Source organism: Papio anubis, chromosome 2 (genome assembly GCF_008728515.1).
Source record: "Papio anubis isolate 15944 chromosome 2, Panubis1.0, whole genome shotgun sequence".
NCBI classification, from domain to species: Eukaryota; Metazoa; Chordata; class Mammalia; order Primates; family Cercopithecidae; genus Papio; species Papio anubis.
In genome coordinates this window covers 126,293,155-126,316,133 of record NC_044977.1, presented here as the reverse complement: position 1 = coordinate 126,316,133, position 22,979 = coordinate 126,293,155, and positions in this window count along the sequence as shown.

The window sequence follows — 22,979 nt, the reverse complement described above, 5'->3', positions numbered from 1 at the left end:
TTTCAAATGAGAAATAATTATTTACAAAGAATGCTTTCGAACTGTTAATTTAGTGCTTAGATTTTAGGAACAGAATATATTGACTATGATAATACATCTTAAGCAGTTTATTTTTAGGATACTATAAAAACTTAGGATTATCATTTGTCGGGGTCGGGACTAGGGTGAAGCAAACAAGACACATGGTGCAAATTTTTATGAAACATTCACTCTCAGGTTCATGAAAGGGCAGGGTCAGCATTTGCAATGGAGAATGAGGACCTCCTGAAACTTTGTGCCTGAGACCCCTTGTTTACCCTAGTTCTGGCCCTACCATTTGTAAAATATATTTGTATGCCTTTACATATCTTACAAAAAGTAATGTAGCATAGCAACCAGGAACTCCTACTAGGTCTATAATAATGTCATAGACTCTATACATGTTATCAAATTATATATATTAAACATTTAATTTAAAGTACTAATTAAGCTGGGCATGGTTGTGTATTCCTGTAGTTCCAGCTACTCAGGAGGCTGAGGTGGGAGGATCATTGGAACCCAGGAGTTTGAGGCCAGCCTGGACAACATAGTAAAACTTGTCTCTGAAAAAAAAAAAAAAAAAAAAAGTAAAAATATTTTACATAACTAAGAGTATATATGGTATAATAATTAAAAGTATATTTAAGAAATTTTAATAAAATTACAAAATGTGCATGTATAATTTAAGTAAAATAAGGCTCTAAGAATTTGATTCAAAGTATTTAAATATATAGCTACATTTAGATATATAGGCATGTGTAAATTTTTAAAAAATTAAATAGAAGCACTTAACTTTGGTTTATAATCTTACTAATTATTTAAATATTTCACTGTATATTTTTCTGCACTTCTAACTTGTTCGATAATCTTGGATTACGAAGAAAAATAATGTTATAAGCATGTGTTTGTCAAACATCTACTATGTTTACAAACATCTGGCTTTTTTCAAATCTCACTATCTAGCAGAGAAGAAAAATTATACCCATCCCCTCTTCACATACCTATACCCACATAGTTATGGTGTAATATAGTAGGCTCTATACTATAGTACAAAATAAATCTCTATGTGATTGCAATAAAACCTGCTCATTCCCTAACAAAATAGTAAATTATTTTTGTTTGTTTGTTTTTTGAGACGCAGTCTCACTCTGTCACCCAGGCTGGAATGCAGTGGCCTATCTCAGCTCATTGCAACTTCTGCCTCGCAGGTTCAAGCAATCCTCCTGCCTTAGCCTCCCCAGTAGCTGGAATTACAGGTGTGCACCATCACGACTGGATAATTTTTGTATTTTTAGTAGAGACAGGGTTTCACCATGTTGGCTAGGCTTGTCTCCAACTACTGGCTTCAAGTGATCCTCCCAAAGTACTGGGTTTACAGGTGTGAGTCACCACTCCCAGCCCAAAATTGTAAACTGTGTGTGAAAACCCAATGAGTTGTGTGGAATCATTAAACCAAAAGCATATTTCCCTCTGTTTTATTCTAAGTTTGTTTTCACTGGAAGCAATTTTTTCTTTTTAAGTTCTGGGGTACATATGCAGGATGTACACGATTGTTACATAGGTAAACGTGTACCATGGTGGTTTGCTATGCCTAACAACCCATCACCTAGGTATGAAGCCCAGCATGCATTAGCTCTCTTCCCTAATGCCCTCTCCCCATTCCCCTGCCCTCCCTCAACAGTCCCCAGCGTCTGTTGTTCCCTCCCTGTGTCCATGTGTTCTCATTGTTCAGCTCCCACTTATAAGTGAGAACATGCAGTGCTTTGTTTTCTGTTCCTGCTTTAGTTTGCTGAAGATAATGACTCACTGGAAGCAATATTTACCTCTAGAAAGTGATCAGTTGGTAACTAAACTTTAAGATGTGTTTGTCTATGTTGCAATGAATAATTCATGAAAACGAGTCATAAAGAAGTGAACATTTAGTTAAAAATCATTGTAAGGTTATCTTTTTCCCTTATTATTTATTCCCTATTATGTATATGCGTGCTTTAAGAGAAGTTATTAATATATTTTGACATGTTTTGCTGCTTCCAAATCCACATTTATAAATAAACGTTACATTTTTACATTTACATTTTTTAGGCTTTGCACATTATATTCTTCGTTAATAAACTTCCATCTAATTGTATGCGCCCTGCAGATGTAGGTAAAAGGTAATAACAGATGTTTTCGTTTTCTACAACTTCAGCTATCCAATTAATTTATTATTACTTAGATAGGGTAATTACTCTGTTTTATTTGACCTAAACAATTATGAAGTTTTGTAATTGATATATTTTGTATCTATTTTGTACTTAAGTTTTTACTATTTTGTCAGCAATACCTATTATTTTACTTTCTTCCATGTGCAGCCAAATGAAAGGATTCTTTGGTTTGACAGTTCTTTTTGTACTACTTTTATATTACTTAGTTCTGCATAGTTCTGCAATTTAATTATTCCTAAAATATTTAAGAAATACTTAATTGTCACAGTTGAAAGCTAGATGCTTTTATTCTTTCTCTCTCTTTCTCCCTGTCTGCCTTCATCTCTCTCTATCTTTCTATGGTTGCCCACGATTATCTAAAGAGTTACTTAAAGATACATTTCACAGTCTATAAGACATTAAAAAGATTAGTGGTTACTAAAGGTGCAGACGAAGGAATGAGAGATAAATAGGTAAAGCACAGGGTGTTGGGGGCATGGTAAAACTATTCTGAAATAGTGTAATGGCAGATGTATTCATTTACTAGGGCTGCTATTAAAAACAAAATAATAAGAAGGAAAACAGGATAGTTTAGAGCAATAGAAATTTACTTTCTCAAGTTCTGGAGGCTAGATGTCTGAGATCAGGGTATTGGCACTGTTGGTTCCTTGTGAGTGTCATGAGGGAGAACCTATTCCGTGCCTCTCTCCTGGCTTCTGAGTTTGCTAGAAATCTTTCCATTCTTTGGTTTGTAGATCTATCACCCTAATTTCTGCCTTCACCTTCACGTATGTTCTCTGTATATATGTCTATGTCCAAATTTCCCATTTTTTAAGGACAAAAGTACTTATTTTAACTTGATTATATTTGTGTAAAGACTTTATGTCTAAGTAAGACTACATTTTCAGGGACTAGAGGTTTAGGGCTGAAACATGTTTTGTTGGGGGACACGATTCAACACGTATCAGTGAGTATGAAATTATGCCCTTTTCAATTCCCATATAATTACAACATGAAGAGTTAATCTAAATGTGTACGATTTTTTAAAAACTCATTTAGGAAATCAGAAAGTCACGGGGGAAAATGAAGACTGTCACAAAATAATCTAATTAAAAATGTATGAAACATCCTCACAGAAGTAGGTGGGGGAAAGGTACTGACCTAAGTAATTTTGGAAGTGAATGAAAAGCAAAAGGAACTGCACACAAGCACTATACTCTAACTGATCATTTCCCATAAAGGCATGGGTTAACAATCCGATAGTTCTGTATATGCATACTTGAATTCAATAAGTAAGTTAATGGATGGTGGATGGTGGAAGCCAGGTTTATCAGTATTGGAATGGAAATTTACAAATTAGCAAAGGGAGGAGGCTATAATTACTCATTATTTAATGGGTTATGGTTAGAGTCATTAGTAAGAATTTATATTAGAATTAATAGATACAGATAGTTAGATACCCAATAATTATAGATATGTGTTCATACATGGATTAAAATACATACATATATTTATTCACTCTATCAGCTGAGACAGCCTAAGGAAATGATACCCCAAAGTCAATGAATTGGTTTCTAATACTACTTGCCACTAAAAGGAACCAAGGCTCCTTGGTGAAGTGACTATGATTTGAGGGCTAGGACTGTGTTAAGAAATATACAAGATGAACCTCAAGCAGGAATATCTTGTAGTGCTAGGAATTTAAGGAAGTGCTAAAAAGTATGTTAATATGGGATTCAAAGGGCATGGGAGTGAAGTGAAAGATGTGAGCAATAAAATAAAGTAATATTGAATTATGACTCAAAGAATAAAATAAATATCCATGAGTCTATACTGATGTAAATAAATTATTGAATAAGCTAACAACTAGGGTAGAAAATAAAATTTCTCTGTGCAGAATTCTAAATAAATTATGTGGCTACTTCACCCTATGGGAGAGGGAACATTATTATGTCTTTCTTAAGTGTGGGGTGCACATAGTGACTTCTTCCCAAAGCGTACAATATGTAGAGAGGGGAAAAGACTAACTTTAGAGGGGAGAAACGTAACAAACACTTCAGTCAGGTGATCACAGACAATATAAACCATCATTGTTAATCATGTCCATAATATGTACTCTTGATACTCTTGATATGATGAGATAAAAATGGTACTCTATTTCTGTGATCTTTCAAAGAATGTATTAAAAATTACATTTCACCTTTCAAGTATTAGCAAATTCTACTATTTTTTAATGAGTGATAACAGTACTTAAAATGTATATAAGACTTAGAATGATTACAGTTTTCCTTGTACAGTTATAAGCCTTTTATACATATTTTGTATTGTAATGGGTTGATTTACTTAGTATTCCCAAATTCGTATGAGCTAAGATCAATATTACCTCTCTTGTGATCTCTTGCCCATTGTCTCATAGAAGCTGTCAGGATGGCTTTTGAAGCCCAGTAATCTGACTTCAGGATTTGTGTGCCTAACAACTATGTCACACTGCCTCTCAGACCACTTGAAGTTTACAAATTGTCAGTAAAAAATAAATAATAGACATTACATACTATATTTCTTTTGAGGACAGAATTCAATTGATGTGTGTACAGTAAATCCTCATTATTCACAGATTCTGTATTTTTGAATCCCCTACTGGCTTAAATTTATTTGTGACCCACAAAGAAATACTCGAGGTTTGGGAGTCATTTGTGGATCCATGCAAAGTGACAAAAAATGAGCACATGTTGTCAACTGAGGTTAACAGTGGCAGCACTCTACTTAGGTTTAACTCTCTTTCAGAGATGACCATAGTATGCAGCTGGCTGGGGAAAGTGCAGTGTAGGACAAGATGTCTGAGCTCTGGGGCCAGTGGGACTGATTTTGAATCCTGGCACTTACAAGTGGGGTGACCTCAGGCAAGTCACTTAACACTTCTGAACCTTGGCTTCCCTTTTGTAAAATAAAGAAAATCTACTGGGATGCGTTCTTTCTAGGATTTAAGGATTTCACATGTAATCTATGTGAAATATGAGGTGTATGTGTATCTGTGCATGTGTGTATGTATCTATTTTGTTTTATACATAATATACAATTCCTCTAAGAGCAGCAGTTCAGCAGTTCAGTATTTGCTAACTCAATGTTTGTCCAAATTTTATGGAACATAACTACTTTCTGTTTAAAAATATGATATATTTGTATTTTTAAAATTGTTATTTATTTATTTATTTTGAGATATGGTCTCACTCCTTTGCTTAGGTTGAAGTGCAGTGGTGCAATCTCAGCTCGCTGCAGCCTCAATCTCCGGGCTCAAGAGATCCTCCCACCCCTCAGCCACCCGAGTAGCTAGGACTACAGGCACACACATCCACACCCAGTTAACTTTTGAATTTTTTTGTAGAGACAGAGTTTCGCCATGTTGCCCAGGCTGGTCTTAAACTGCTGGGCTCAAGCAATCCACCGATCTCAGCCTCCCAAAGCACTGAGATTACAGGTGTGAGCCACTGTGCCAGCCTAGACTGTGTATTTAAGGTGTTTTATATGCTAGAAATTCTGATAAACTCTGGGATGTGCACAGCTTTAGAACACAGGAGATCGCAGACAAGTGGGGAAAAACTAATATTTTCATAGAAGAATTAAGTAAATTCTTTTGAGAGACACTTGGCAAATCAAAGGAGATAAAACCCGGGTCCTGTGTAGCAACTCTGAATGACAAGGATTACGTATCTTCTCATACCTCTCATATTTTTCTTTACAAGGAAGTAAGAATTGGGGGATGGGACAGACTGGTACAACAATTTGAATCTTTATGCTAAGTCTTTTATATAATTCTCAATCCAGTTTCCAAATAAACCATTGGAATGCATCTCACCTCTCTGTTTTATGGCTTCTAAAGTTATCCACAGCATACAGTAAGTGTGGGCCTGCCATGTACTTTACTGACCACAGGCACTGAAAAACTTATTTCCTTATGTCTGAGGGCCTATGAGTTGTATATTACCCATGCTTTCTTCTTCCTTAATACACATTCACTTGTGCTTTTAGGCACCAGATAACACAAAAATCTCTTATGCCATTAAAGTTAATTTTTCTATTATTTTCAATCTTCACAGATGCTACTGGGAAGTCAGAGAGCCACTACAGTCCTATTAGAGAGCCTAAATGGCTTTGAATTAGTTCAGTGCTAAATTTTGTAATACAAATTGACATTTTATGACCACATAACACACACACACACACACAAAAAGTCAATTTCCACTCCCTGAAACAAGTGTTTTAAAGTCAGATGACATATTTTCAGCTAAAGTATCTATCCTATCTCATTCCAACACGGATGTGAGGTAGGACACAGATTAAGAGATTATTGATCTAGCAGGAATATAAATTTTTAAAATTTACAATTTAAGACAGATAGAAAGCACACTACAGCTCTAATTTTCCTTTTTTTCCACGCTGATCACTAACATCTAATTAGAAATTTATGGAAATAATTTACGAAAAAAAGAGGCTGTTCAATTGAAAGTTCTGTTTCATTTCATATGCTGCTTTCTTTAAGACTATCAGTTATGTCATCACATTCAAACCAAATTATAAATATCATCCCATTTTCAATGTTCATTTTGGTCTAATTTTTCTTGTACAATCTGAAGAAAGCTCTTCTTTTCTAGTAAAGTTCATTGTCAGTTCCCAACACTTTCTCCAACATTGGTTCAGTTGCCCAAATCTGTGGAACTTACCCATCTGAAACAAACCACGTCGGTTTTCTCAGCTAGTTCAGGAAAAAATCGCCACTGTCCTCTAGCCTAGAACCATTTATTAGTCTTCTCCCATCATTCACACTCTTCCCTGAAGTACTTACCTAGCAGGTGGATGGCTCTTAGAATTGAGAGATGAACAGGTATTGCAATAAAGACCGCTTGTTCTAATATCAGCTTCAGCAGAACAGGTAGTGGCCTTCAAGTTTCTAATGCAGAACTCCTGTTTATTGCTCAGAAGACTAGAATGGCTCTGACAAAAATTGATCCAAGTTAACTGAAAAAATTTATTAAAGACATTGAGTTATCCCTTCATGGTGTCTCTGAACACCTGTTACATTGTGAAAACCACTAACACCAGGTACTCCATGTACAGTCATTGTGCTTTGTATATCCTTTTACAGTACTTGAAGTTATGGCTCATTACAACACTAAAGTTTCCTCTAAACATTTTTATAGCTTTTCTTAAGTCTATATCCTCAATACATACTTCAAGGGAAACAATGTATGATGAAGTTCGTATGTCTCACCCTTCATATGACCCTGATAAAAAACAAACTGTTTTTATAATCATACAGTCTCATATTCTTTGTGGTGGTAAATGTAACCATGTATTATTTTTACAGCCAGTGGAGGTAAACTGTTCCACCATAAAGTAAATTTCCCAGGAATGTTATTCACATCTATAATTTTCAGCATTATTCTTACCTAAAGTTCCAATCATACATTGACAAAAATGGCAGAGGGAGAGAGAGACAGAGAAACAGGGAAAGACAGACATTTCTTTTACTTGCAGAAAAGCCTTTGGTCTGTTAAGACTGGCACGTGTAATCCTGTATGGCTTAATAACCCTTTTCTTTATCATCTCCTGATCCTTCTTCTCAATACTGAGACCTGTTTCAATCAGAAATAATTAAGCCATTGTTTAATGGAGTCATATAAAATGTGCATATTTTATGACAACCCATAGCCATTCCAAACAATGGGGACAGGTGAGCTAGTTGATATGTTCACAGGCTTACCATAACAAGATTATCAGAACAAAGTCTCAAAATGTCTCACTCCATGGGTAAATTATCCCTTTGTAGATAACAAATTCAGAGTGAACAGCTTTTATAAATATTTGCACTTTTTAGCTATGCTACATAGTAAAGATTAAAGACAAATTAAAACTGAAAAGTACTTTCATGCTAGAATCTATCCCCTGTAGGGAATACACACACACACACACACACACACACACGTATTTACATACTTTACACATACATGCATATTATATATATATATTTACACACACATATGCATGTGAGAAAATAGTGATACCTCAGTACTTTGGGCTTTAAAAAGAATTATTATTTCATCCCACTCTCTCTACCTCATGACATAATATTCCATAAATGACTGCAGTTTGTTAGGAAGGAAAAACACATTGCTTTCAGAAGCTCTGCTCTACTGAGGCTGAATAACTAATATGGTTCCTTAAATTAACCTATTTTAAAATAGATTTTTAAAATTCTATTTGAAGATTTAGTACATTTTGTACTATGAATAAAATTAATTTAGACATAGAGTTTGTTAGAACCAAATTCTGTATATTTTTCTTCAGGTGGAACATTGGTGAGCATATATGTAAAGGGACAGATTTTGCTCTCCCATTTACCTCGGAAATCTTATTTAAATAATCTAACCAGAGTTCTGTGATGCTAAAGATATAATATACCTTCTGAGCAATGTATTAAACATTTTTGTTTGAGGAAACCAAGATCATTACTTGTTGCTGTGTTACTGAAGTGTGGCGAGGGCATCAGTATGTTTTGATTTTTGTTATTACATGCAGTATATGCCCCTTCTCCAGTAACTAGTTTCTGCCTTAGATTTTTCTATGAAAAGAGAATCCATTGCTACTTAGGTTTTGTTTGGGGTAAATGAAACTTCCATTACTTATCTGAAATAAATGTTTAACAACAAGTTACATTAAAAAGAAAATAAAACAAAACTTTACAGAAGTTTCAGTGTAATCTGGAATATCAAAACAAATTTAAATTTGTGATGTTTCAGTATTAAAAAGATCTTGCAACATATATATGTACTGCAAGCTTGGCAGTTACGACATCAAATGATAAGATGATAAGATGTATACAAAACAGATTGACTGTGCAATGGTTACTAACATGTTTGAGTCCAGTGAGACAGAACACCTACACACAAGCTATGTGCAACTGATTGATTACCCACAGATAAGCAGTAAAGAACACCAGAAGCCTGGAATTTATGAAGAAAGATGAATAGCCCTAGGCTTAGGAGAGCTGCCCCAGGTGGACAGAATCTCTTCTGTCCCTGCTCTTCTAGCACAGCAACTGAGGTACCCTGGAAAGCAGCCTGCCCTTGGTTTTATACAACTGGGAGCCTGGAATCACTGGGTTAAAGTGCTGAAAAAACATCCTGTTTTTCGGAAGTACTGGAACAGAGCCCAAGCTGTTCTGTTCAGTTTCTTCTTATCTCAGGAGGTTGCGTTCTCAGAACAATCTAGTCATTCATAAGAACTACAAACAAGTATGTGGGAAAATTGAGTCACTCCAGGGCTACCTGAAGAAGTGTCCTGCAATGTAGCATAATGATCAACAAATATAAAGTTATTAGGCAAAATATATGCCTTTGACCAAATATATATATATATATAAAAATGCAAACTCTTGGAAATATTTAGGGTAGAATTGTTGCTTATGTGGGATTCAAATAGTGTAGTTTTAATTTGGTAGCTGTATTTTCTCAAACACATATAAATAACCCTCAGTGGAACACTGTTTATTACGACCGTAACTACCAGTCAGAATTTAGAGGGGTCATTGTGATTTTAGAGAAATAGGTGCCATCCTCATCTTCAGTGGTAGGAAAAGTAGAATGGTCCCAAGAATTTACTTTCACAAGGCCTCTATATGTAGATTGTATATCTATGCTTTGATGTTATGACATCTTAAGAATACCTTATTAACTGGCAACATTTAGACACATTAATATTAGGTTGGCATTTCTTTAATCAGTAGATTTGCTTCTAGATCTGTATTGTTTTCCCGAGTTGAAATCATTTTTATCATCTCTGTCTTGGATGTCGGTAAAATAAGATCCTTCTGGCCCATTATTTGCAGCAGTTTCAAGAAGTGGGAAATTATTATCACACTTGCAAGACCACTTTATTTGGTCAATATTCCTTATTATTATTTATATTTTTGCTATCATTGGTTTTTTATTAGTCAATTGAATTTTCCACCTTTTGTTTTCTGCCAAATGTATTTATTTATTTTACAAGTGCACACATACACAAACACACACACACACACACACACACACACACATACCCCCACAACTCCAGGCACACTCTCTCTAGATTATTCATTCCTTCATTCTATCCCATTGTAATTGGCTCATCAGTATCGTTCCAACCAAGAACTCAGAACTATTTGGCTTGCTTATGTAACAGCTTCTTACTATGACTGTTCTGCAAGCTGGCTTACAACCTGCTCCTGTGCGTTGCTCGGAACATATACTACTCCAAGATACTTTAAACTGCTCAAGATAGCTTTTCATTACCAAATCATTATTTTGTGCTGTACTAGGAAAATATGGACTTACTCTTACTCTTTATTATTTCAGTAGCTACTGTTATAGCTTGTTGCAAATGCCCAACTACTTGCCTAGAATATATGTGTAATAGGATATGTGAACTGAATTAATATTTTATTTCTATCACGATGTTTCTTCTCTTTCCTCTAAGACAGTTTTTGTTTTTGAAATGTCAAACTTCATTACATAAACATGCCATTATTGTAATTCAGAATCTTTCAAAGGAGGTGAGCATCATTCAGTTGTTATTGTACTATTATATACACTAGTAAGTGCAAAAACATAAATCACTTTTATATGATAAGAGATTTTGCATTAATACTTCATTTTAATATGAAATATCTCTATTTAAACAAGAATTTCACTTTTCATTTCTCTTAATCGCTTTGCTAATTGTCTTCTAGTAAGTTTTGTTAATTGTATTTTACCAAAATAAATTTCTAAAAGGTTTAATGTATTATCTAGGTTCTAACAGGTTAATCTCTGTCTTTCATTTTTCTTCTTTCTTGAATTACTAAACCCATCTGCTAATAGAATTTGTCCTATGCAAACAAGATAGCTGTTGATATTTTTTAAGCAGAAAATATCCCTTATTAAATAATAAATGCCTATCTGAGAGGAATTCAGTCTCATTCATCTCATTATTTCTCCTCCTCCACTCCCACTTTATCTATTCTTGTGAATTCTTTTTACAATGTTTTGAACATAGTAGGTTACTATATTTAGGGCCTTGTCATTAATATTATAGTTACAAAATATAATTTGTGTATTTCACTGTGCTAAACTCCCCTGCATATAAATATTTCACAATTTATATCTAACTTTTAAAAGTTGGTGCTATTATTATTCCCAACTTACAGAAAGGAAAACTAATGCTTATATATTATGTAAGTGGTTTGCCTGAGGTCACACAGCTGGTAAGCACAGTGCTGGGTTTCAATACCTTGGCATTTTAACTCTAGAACATGTCTCTTAATCAACACACTATACTGCATATGCCACATTTTCCTGCCTCCCTGGAACGGTTAAACAGTGTCCTCTCTGGACTCACAGGTGGCATTCAATTTAAATTTACTATGATGCTGCATTTACGTTCCATCTTTAATATCTCTAATGCAGGTTGTGCTTTAAATTTAGGCTCAGAAGCCACCATGTATTACTGCTGGCCCCCATCACCATGAACAGTACTTTTGGCAGACAATTTTGTCAGACCCCTCTCCAGTTCTACTCAACCCCCTTTTTCTCATTTTCACTGTTTTGGCTGTTGAATTCCTAACCCCATATAGATAATGTATTCTGCTTCATGGCAGGATACTTGACCTGCTATTTCCTCATGAGGCATCAACATCTCTGGGACAGTATTGGAAAAGTAGTTATAAGGTCTTGCTCACTAATTTTCTTTAGCTAGCTATTGGTTTTAACAGTTCGTCCTCAAAGTGGTTACAATACACTTGATAAGGTTTTAGCTTTCACTTATTCATTGATTTATTCATTTTAAAATGTTTGCTAAACGCAAATCATGTGCTAAGCACTAAGCAAATCAGTGAAGAGAAAACATTAACAAAGCAGACATGGTTTCTATTCTTAGTGAATTTATAATTTAGTGAGGGGGTCATGCATTAAAGAAGTAATCACACAAATAAGAAATTACAAATGTCTTTATTACTCTGAAGAAAAAATAAATGCTGGTATGTGACTACAGTACAAAAGACCCAGTTTTCCTCGGGAAGTTAGAGAAGGCTTCCCTATAGAAGTGATTTTAGAGATCGGTATTAAAGGATGAATAAATGGACCCTACCAAGGACTAGAGGAAGAGACTTTTAGGCAGGGGAAACATGGAACAAGTTCCTCGGGTGGGAAATCACTAGAGTATTTTAAGTAATTAACATAAAGCAGGTGTGACTGGAACTTAGTGAATAAGAGAAGAGTTATTAGTGGTTGAGGTGTGTGTGTAGGGAGGTGGGTAGTTGAGAGGTAGAGACCTTGCAGGGTATTCCTGTCTATATTACGATTTTGAACTTTCTTTTTTATTATTATTGTACTTTAAGTTTTAGGGTACATGTGCACAACATGCAGGTTTGTTACATGGGTATACATGTGCCTTGTTGGTTTGCTGCACCCATCAACTCGTCATTTACATTAGGTATTCTCCTAATGTTCTCCCTCCCCCAACCTCGCGGCCCCCAAAAGGCCCTGGTGTGTGATGTTCCCCTCCCTGGGCCTGTGTGTTCTCATTGTTCAACTCCCATTTATGAGTGAGAACATGCGGTGTTTGGTTTTCTGTGTTTGTGATAGTTTGCTCAGAATGATGGTTTCCAGCTTCATCCATGTCCCTGCAAAGGACATGAACTTTCCAATGCAGACTTTTGAATGGCTGCATAATATTCCGTGGTGTATATGTGCCACATTTTCTTAATCCAGTCTTTCATAGATGGACATTTGGATTCATTCCAAGTCTTTGCTATTGTGAATAGTGCCTCAATAAACATATGTGTGCATGTTTCTTTTTTTTATTATTATACTTTAAGTTCTAGGGTATATGTGCACAACGTGCAGGTTTGTTACATATGTACGAAATCAATGTGCAAAAATCACAAGCATGTGTCTTTATAGTAGCATGATTTACAATCTTTTGGGTATATACCCAATGATGGACTGGGTCATATGGTATTTCTAGTTCTAGATCCTTGAGGAATCGCCACACCGTCTTCCAAAATGGTTGAAATAATTTGCACTCCCACCAACAGTGTAAAAGCATTACTATTTCTCCACATCCTCTCCAGCATCTGTTGTTTCCTGACTTTTTACTGATCGCCATTCTAACTGGTGTGAGATCATATCTCATCGTGGTTTTGATTTGCATTTCTCTGATGACCAGTGATGATGAACATTTTTTCATGTGTCTGTTGGCTGCATAAATGTCTTCTTTTGAGAAGTGTCTGTTCATATCCTTTGCCCACTTTTTGTGGGGTTGCTTTTTTCTTGTAAATTTGTTTAATTCTTTGTAGATTCTGTACATTAGCCCTTTGTCAGATGGGTAGTTTGCAAAAATTTTCTCCCATTCTGTAGGTTTCCTGTTCACTCTGATGGTAATTTCTTTGGCCCTGCTGAAGCTCCTTAGTTTAATTACATCCCATTTGTCTATTTTGGCTTTTGTTGTCATTGCTTTTGGTGTTTTAGTCATGACGTCCTTACCCATGCCTGTGTCCTGAAGGGTATTGCTTAGGTTTTCTCCTAGCGTTTTTATGGTTTTAGGTCGAACATTTAAGTTTTTAATCCATCTTGAATTCAGTTTCAGCTTTCTACATATGACTAGCCAGTTTTTCCAGCACCATTTGTTAAATAGGGAATCCTTTCCCTATTTCTTGTTTTTGTCAGGTTTGTCAAATATCATACGGTTGTAGATGTGTGGTGTTACTTCTGAAGTCTCTGTTCTGTTCCATTGGTCTATATTTCTGTTTTGGTACCAGTACCATGCTGTTATGGTTACTGTAGCCTCATAGTATAGTTTGAAGTGATGTAGCGTGATGCCTCCAGCTTTGTTCTTTTGGCTTAGGATTGTCGTGGAAATGCGTGCTCTTTTTTGGTTCCATATGAACTTTAAAGTAGTTTTTTCCATTAGTATCGTGGTGGGGATGGCATTGAATCTGTAAATTACCTTGCGCAGTATGACTATTTTCACGATAATGATTCTTCCTAATCATGAGCATGGAATGTTCTTCTATTTGTTTGTGTCTTCTTTTATTTTGTTGAACAGTGGTTTGTAGTTCTCCTTGAAGAGGTCCTTCACATCCCTTGTAAGTTGGATTCCTAGGTACTTTATTCTTTTTGAAGCAGTTGTGAATGGGAGTTCACTCATGATTTGACTCTCTGTCTGTTATTGGTGTATAGGAATGCTTGTGACTTGTGCACATTGATTTTGTATCCTGAGACTTTGCTGAAGTTGCTTATCAGCTTAAGGAAGTTAGAAGCTGAGATGATGGGATTTTTTAAATACACAATCATGTCACCTGCAAACAGGGACAATTTGACTTCCTCTTTTCCTAATTGAATACCCTTTATTTATTTCTCTTGCCTGATTGCCCTGGCCAGAACTTTCAACGCCATGTTGAATAAGAGTGGTGAGAGAGAATCCTTGTCTTGTGCCAGTTTTCAAAGGAAAAGCTTCCAGTTTTTGCCCATTCAGTATGATATTGCCTGTGGGTTTGTCATAAATAGCTATTATTTTGAGATACGTGTCATCGATATCTAGTTTATTGAGAGCTTTTAGCATGAAGAGCTGTTGAATTTTGTCAAAGGCCTTTTCTGCATCTATTGAGATAATCATGTGGTTTTTGTCGTTGCTTCTGTTTACGTGATGGATTACGTGTATTGATTTGTGTATGTTGAACCAGCCTTGCATCCCAGGGATGAAGCCGACTTGATTGTGGTGGATAAGCTTTTGATGTGTTGTTGGATTCAGTTTGCTAGTATTTTATTGAGGATTTTGCATCAATGTTCATCAGGGATATTGGTCTAAAATTCTCTTTTTTTGTTGTGTCTCTGCCAGGCTTTGGTATCAGGATGATGCTGGCCTCATCAAATGAGTTAGGGAGAATTCCCTCTTTTTCTATTGACTGGATTAGTTTCAGAAGGAATGGTACCAGCTCCTCTTCATACTTCTGGTAGAATTCGGCTGTGAATCCGTCTGGTCCTGGACTTTTTTGGTTGGTAGGCTATTAATGTTTGCCTCAATTTCAGAGCCTGTTATTGGTCTATTCAGGGATTCAACTTCTTCCTGGTTTAGTTTTGGGAGGGTGTATATGTCCAGGAATTTATATGTCCATTTCTTCTGGATTTTCCAGTTTATGTGCATAGAGGTGTTTATAGTATTATCTAATGTAGTTTGTGTTTTTGTGGGATCGGTGGTGATATCCCTTTTATCATTTTTTATTGCATCTATTTGATTCTTCTCTCTTTTCTTCTTTATTAGTCTTGCTAGTGGTCTATGAATTTTGTTGATATTTTCAAAAAACCGGCTCCTCGATTCACTGATTTTTTTCTTTTTCTTTTTTTTTTTTTTTGCTTGTGTGTGTGTGTTTCTCTATCTTCTTCAGTTCTTCTCTGATCTTAGTTATTTCTTGCCTTCTGCTAGCTTTTGAATTTGTTTGCTCTTGTTTTCTAGATCTTTTAATTGTGATGTTAGGGTGTCGATTTTACATCTTTCTTGCTTTCTGTTGTGTGCATTTAGTGCTATAAATTTCCATCTACACACTGCTTTGAATGTGTCCCAGAGATTCTGGTATGTTGTGTCTTTGTTTTCATTGATTTCAAAGAACTTCTTTATCTTTGCCTTCATTTCATTATTTACCCAGTAGTCATTCAGGAGCATGTTTTTAGTTTCCATGTAGTTGTGCAGTTTTCACTGAGTTTCTTAATCCTGTGTTCTAATTTGATTGCACTGTAGTCTGAGAGATAGTTTGTTGTGATTTCTGTTCTTTTACATTTGCTGACGAGGGCTTTACTTCCAATTATGTGATCAATTTTAGAATAAGAGTGATGTGGTGCAGAGAAAAGTGTACACTCTGTTGATCTGGAGTGGAGAGTTCTGTAGATGTCTATTATGTATGCTTGGTGACGAGTTGAGTTCCAGTCCTGGATATCCTTGTTAACTTTCTGTCTCGTTGATCTGTCTAATATTGGCAGTGGGGTATTAAAGTCTCCCATTATTATTGTGTGGAAGTCTAAGTCTCTTCTTAGGTCTCTCAAGACTTGCTTTATGAATCTGGGTGCTCCTGTATTGGGTGCATATATATTTAGGATAGTTAGTTCTTCTTGCTGAATTGATCCCTTTACCATTATGTAAAGGCCTTCTTTGTCTCTTTTGATCTTTCTTCATTTAAAGTTTGTTTTATCAGAGACTAGGGTTGCAACTGCTGCTTTTTTTTTCTTTTTTTGCTTTCCATTTGCTTAGTAGATATTCCTCTGTCTCTTTATTTTGAGCCTATGTGTGTCTCTGCATGTGAGATGAGTCTCCTGAATACAGCACACTGATGGCTCTTGGCTCTTTATCCAATTTGCCAGTCTGTGTCTTTAAATTGGGGCATTTAGCCTATATACATTTAAGTTTAATATTGTTAAGTGTGAATTTGATCCTGTCATTATGATGTTAGTTGGTTGTTTTGCCAATTAATTAATGCAGTTTCTTCATAGCGTTGATGGTCTTTACAGCTTGGCATGTTTTTGCAGTGGCTGGTACCGGTTGTTCCTTTCCATGTTTACTGCTTCCTTCAGGAACTCTTGTAAGGCAGGCCTAGTGGTGACAAAATCTCTCAGCATTTGGTTGTTTGTAAAGGCTTTTATTTCTCCTTTACTTATGAAGCTTAGTTTGGCTGGATATGAAATTCTGGGTTGAAAATTCTTTTCTTTAAGAATGTTGAATATTGGCTCCACTGTCTCCTGGCTTGTAGGGTTTCTGCCGAGTGATCTGCTGTTAGTCTGATTGGCTTCCCATTGTCAGTAACCCGACCTTTCTCTCTGGCTACCCTTAACATTTTGTCTTTCATTTCAACCTTGGTGAATCTGACAATTATTTGTCTTTGGGTTGCTCTTCTCAAGGAGTACCTTTGTGGTGTTCTCTGTATTTCCTGAATTTGAATGTTGGCCTGCCTTGCTAGGTTGGGGAAGTTTTCCTGGATAATATCCTGAAGAGTGTTTTCCCACTTGGTTCCACTCACCCCATAACTTTCAGGTACACCAATCAAACATATATTTGGTCTGTTCACATAGTCCCATATTTCTTGGAGGCTTGTTCATTTCTTTTCACTCTTTTTTCTCTAATCTTGTCTTCTTGCTTTATTCATTAATTTGATCTGCAATCACTGATACCCTTTCTTTCACTTGATCGAATCAGCCGTTGAAGCTTGTGCATGCATCACAAAGTTCTCATGTCATGGTTTTCAGCTCCATCCAGTTATTTAAGGTCTTCTCTACACTGTTTATTCTAGTTAGCCATTTGTCTATCCTTTTTTCAAGGTTTTTAGCTTCCTTGCGATGGGTTAGAACATGCTCCTTTAGCTCGGAGAAGTTTGTTATTACCATCCTTCTGAAGCCTACTTCTGTTAACTCATCAAAGTCATTCTCCATTCAGTTTTGCCCTATTACTGGTGAGGAGCTGTAGTCCTCTAGAGGAGAAAAGGTTCTCTGGTTTTTAGAATTTTCAACTTTTCTGCTCTGGTTTCTCCCCATCTTTGTGGTTTTATCTATCTTCGGTCTTTGATGTGGTGACCTATAGATGGGTCCTTTTTGTTGATGTTGATGTTATTCCTTTTGTTAGTTTTTCTTCTGACAGTCAGATCCCTCAGCTTCAGGTGTTTTGGAGTTTGCTGGAGGTCCACTCCAGACCCTGTTTGCCTGGGTATCACCAGCAGAGGCTGCAGAAAAGCAAATATTAAAGAATAGTAAATATTGCTGCCTGATCCTTCCTCTGGAAGCTTCATACCAGAGGGGCACCTGCCTGTATGACGTGTCTGTCTGTCCCTACTGGGAGGTGTCTCCCAGTTAGGCTACACAGAGGTCAGGGACCCACTTGAGGAGGCAGTCTGTCCATTCTCAGTGCTCAAAGGCTGTGCTGGGAGAACTACTGCTCTCTTCAGAGCTATCAGACAGGGACGTTTAAGTCTGCAGAAGTTGTCTGCTGCCTTTTGTTCAGTTATGCCATGGCCACAGAGGTGGAATCTATAGAGGCAGTAGGCCTTGCTGAGCTGTGGTGGGCTCCTCTCAGTTTGAGCTTTCCGGTCACTTTGTTTACCTACTCAAGCCTCAGCAATGGCAGACATCCCTGCCCCAACTAGCCTACCACCTCATAGACTGACCTCAGACTGCTGCACTAGCAGTGAGCAAGGCGCCATGGGCATGGGACTCACCAAGCCAGGCACAGGAGAAAATCTTCTTGTCTCCCAATTGCTAAGACCTTGGGAAAAGTGCAGTATTTGGGCAAGAGTGTCCTGTTTTTCCAGGTACAGAGTGTCACAGCTCCCCTTAGTTGGAAAAAGAAATCCCCTGACCCTGTGTATTTCCCAGGTGAGGTGATGCCCTGCCCTGCTTTGGTTTGCCCTCCATGCACTGCTCCCACTGTTCAACCAGTCCCAGTGAGATGAACCAGGTACCTCAGTTGAAAATGCAGAAATCGTCCATCTGCTGCATTGATCATACTGGGAGCTGCAGACCGGAGCTGGTCCTATTCAGCCATCTTGGAACCACTAGATTTTGAATTTTCTTAGAAGAACCAGAAGGAGTTGTTAAAGGGTCTTTAAGCAAGAAAGAAATTTATTAGAATTATCTTATCATTTTGGCTACTGTGTAAAAGGTGTTTATGGATGTGGGGTTAAGAGTAAATATAGTTAAAATAATTAGTTATTGCCAAAGTTCAGGAAGAAATTATAGTGAGTTAAATAATGGTTTCCTAGAGATGGAGAGGAATAATTTCAGAAACAGATCTAGGATTTATAATTGATAGGATTGATAGGATATCTTGTTCCTGTCATGGATCTCTGAGACTGCTACTAAATTATTGTGACCAAATGTTACTATATAACAAATTCTTCAACAGACATAACTGCATAGCTTATTCTATAGATGACTAACATTCTCCATTATGAATACATTGCATTATAACTATGATATTTACTTTAAGAGCACAACCTCTTCTCTTTCCAAGTTCTGAGGGTCAGAATATTGCTGACTCTACAGATTTACTTCAGATATACATAATTGTTTATTAAAGTTAACAGAGTATGTGCAGAGTGGAGAGAACATTCATAACAACCTAGAGGATTCTGAAGAAACCTAATCCCAAACTATACAACCGGCATAACCTCAGCCACTCTCACAGCAATGTAAGCAGGGCCTTTTCTATCATTCATAAAGAGGCTGCCTGGAAACTGTAGTTATGAACCAATCCAGAGATAGCTAAAGATGGCAGCGCAATCAAGTTCAAGAAGCCAAAGTTTATTTTGATACAATATGCTTAAAGGAATATATCAAATTGTGATGATATGATATTTTTTACTTGCAAAAGGAGTGCTTAATAATTTCAGAGGTAGTTGTTTGAACAAGTCAGCAACTTTCTAAATCCAGAACCTTTTAAAAATATTGCAATAGTCTGAATAATTATAACTATGCCATTAAGTGATTCTTCAGTTGAGGACTTTTAAGCATAGAATTGTGGTTAATCAGCCAGGTGCAGTGGTTCACACCTATAATCCCAGCACTTTGGGAGGCCAAGGTGACCAATATGGTGAAACCTCATTTCTACTAAAAACACAAAAATTAACTGGGCATGGTGGTGGGTGCCTGTAGTCCCAGACACTCAGGAGGCTGAGGCAGGAGAATCACGTGAACCTGGGAACCTGGGAGGTTCACCTGCAGTGAGCCTAGGTCATGCCATTGCACTCCAGCCTGGCAACAGAGCGAGACTGTCTCAAAAAAGAAAAAAAAAAAAAAAGAATTGTGGTTGTTCTTTTCCTTCAAGTAATTTCCAGACTTTGCTATTTTATACACTTAATAGTTGATTTCAGCTAATGCAGGCTGAAACAAAAATGAACTGTGAACAGGAAGCTGTGGCATCATGACTTCCATAATCCAGCATTTCACAGGTGCTTGCTCAGGGCTGATCCTGGGTGTTGACAACATCAAATGGATAACAGATATCTTTCTGTCAAACAGTATTTTAATTCCTTCTCAATTATTGTCATACATTATATCTATACTAATAGGTTTTTTTTATTATTATACTTTAAGTTCTAGGGTGCATGTGAACAGCGTACAGGTTTGTTATATATGTATACATTTGCCATGTTGGTGTGCTGCACCCATTAACTCATTATTTACATTAGGCATATCTCCCAATGCTATTCCTCCTCCCTCCCCATACCCCACGACAGGCCCCAGTGTGTGATGTTCCCCTTCCTGTGTTCTCATTGTTCAATTCAGCAAACTATTGCAAGGACAAAAAACCCAACACCGCATGTTCTCACTATACTAATAGTTTTTAATAGCTTAAAATAAGTTTACATGTGTAAGTTATGGCTTCCGAAACTAGTCTGTAATTTCCTTGAAATCATATGCTTTTATATTCACAATCACTTGCTTTGAAGCAGTAGATGTTCAATAACATTGTACAAAATATGGTGCTATATATTCTTGTTAGTACCTGACCAACTTGTTAAGTGGCATTGCATCATTCCTAGACCATGCCTTAAAGGTGCCATTCCAGCATCATTTAAGAGGCTTCATTTTACATTATTTTTTGCATAAAATTCCCTCCCCGGTGTTGCCTGCTTTATAGCAAGTTTACAATTTAAAGGGGTAGGATTAAGTTTCTCACCCAAACCAAGAGAAGATAAAAATACAGGGAAAGATACTTGTGTGGAAACGTAACTAGTATAACTAAGAATGAGACATCTGTATCACAGCCAGCAATGTCAGTCATTCAAAATTAAGCCTTTACAATTTACTTCTCTTACTTTAAGGAAGAAGCTGACAGAAGCTTATCCAAAGAAATTCTGAAGATATTTTTAAATGGCAAAACAATTATAGAAGGCATTTTTTTTCTAACAACATTTAAATTATAAAAAATAGCAGGTCCTCCAATTAGCACTATAGTGGCTGTATTTACACAGGAAGAGCAAAGCAGAAAGCCATTATTTCAAAACACCAGCAAAATTAAATAACTCTGTGGTTGACAAAAGAGTAAGGATTGTTTTTAGCATCTATACTCTTATCTATCATTTACCTATGTGAAGTCAATCTTTATTGGGATTTCATCTATCTCCTAGGGCTGCAGTTAAAGGACAAAATCTAGAAATGCCATTCATGACCTGGATTCTGCCATGCTAAATCTGAATAAAAATATTCATTTTCTTAATAACATTTTCTTTTTTGTGGGAATGCTTTAAGCCTTTTTAAAAATCATTCTTTACTTCTTGGCATGTGCATTTTCTCAGAAGAATAACTTAAGCATATCAAGTAAGTAAAAGACATAAGGCCCCATAGAAGAAGGCAAATTTAATACGAGATCATAAACAGAAGAGTAAGTGAAGTCAGCTCCAGTACTCTGTACCACTCACCAACCATGTATTGAAAGATCTAAGTAAGTCTCAGGACTTGTGTGTACACAGTGAAACAAGTTTAAGTAATGAGTGTAATGCCCAATAATGATATTGCTGAGAAAATACGAATAAAGTATGAAGGATGCTTAACAGTTTAAAGGAATCTTTGCCCGTGTGTTTGATCTCTTACCAACATACATGTACCCACCCTCAATCACTTGAATGGTAGAAGAACACCAATTTTTAGTATCTTGATACGTATATAAGTTATGTCTTGTTTTCACATCTAGCATCACATTGAAGCTGCCCTATTGTTTCTCCTTGACATTCAAGATACTTGTAAAATGAACCCATCACAAAATTAAATATAAGCTATATGACTACAATCAGAATATCTTTTTATTGGCATAAAAGCTAGGTACATGCTGACACTTGTAAAATCATGCAGTTAGCAAACTCTGGGTCACCTGGCTGTGTATAACACAAAGAAAAGGTCTCATGGCATTATGAATAGATGCTGCCCTTTCCTACCTTGCAGATACCCCACTTGTTTGTTTGTTTGTTTTTTTTTAGCTCATCTGCAATTAACTTCTACTTTTCTCTTTGTGAAACATATGGCAGATTCTAAAATATTTTACCATCCTACATAGGAAATAAATGGCAATCCGTCATTTTTGGCACCTACGTCTTTTCATTCTCTCTGACTTGAAGGAAATGGTTGAAGATGAACACAGGAGGCATGGCACATCAAAATTGGAAATTTATAGCACCCCTGGTCCTTTCCGAGAGTGGGGATCTACTGAAAGTATTTCTATGAAAATCCACAGTGACTCTCTTTGTTAAACTCACCACTTTAATCCCCAAGAGATCTATTTTACTGCTTTCAAGAGCACTACAGTTAGAATGAACTGAATGTAGATTATCTTGCTTATAAGGTTTTTGACATTAGAATTCCACTGTTATCTTGCTGTAGCTTTCTCATTGATTAGGATCTTGATATTACAAAATTGTATGATCTTCCTTTTATTGGGATAAATTTCAAACTTCTTAGCCTACATTTAAGCCCTTTCACTATGATCCCAATTTGCTTTACTAATTTCATCTTTATTCTCTCCACCTTTCAAAACTTCTTCCATTTTCTTAACATTTTATGCTTTTATATACCCCTATGTCTTAGCCCAAGTTGTATAGAACCCTCTCAACATGGCGTCTTACAGTGAAGCCTCTGGTACTAAAGGGTCTAGAGTTAAGACCCAATTCAGGATAGAGAAGGATGGGAAAGTCATGAGCATATCCTTCTCCAACCCCAAACAAAGGCTGGCATCTCCAGT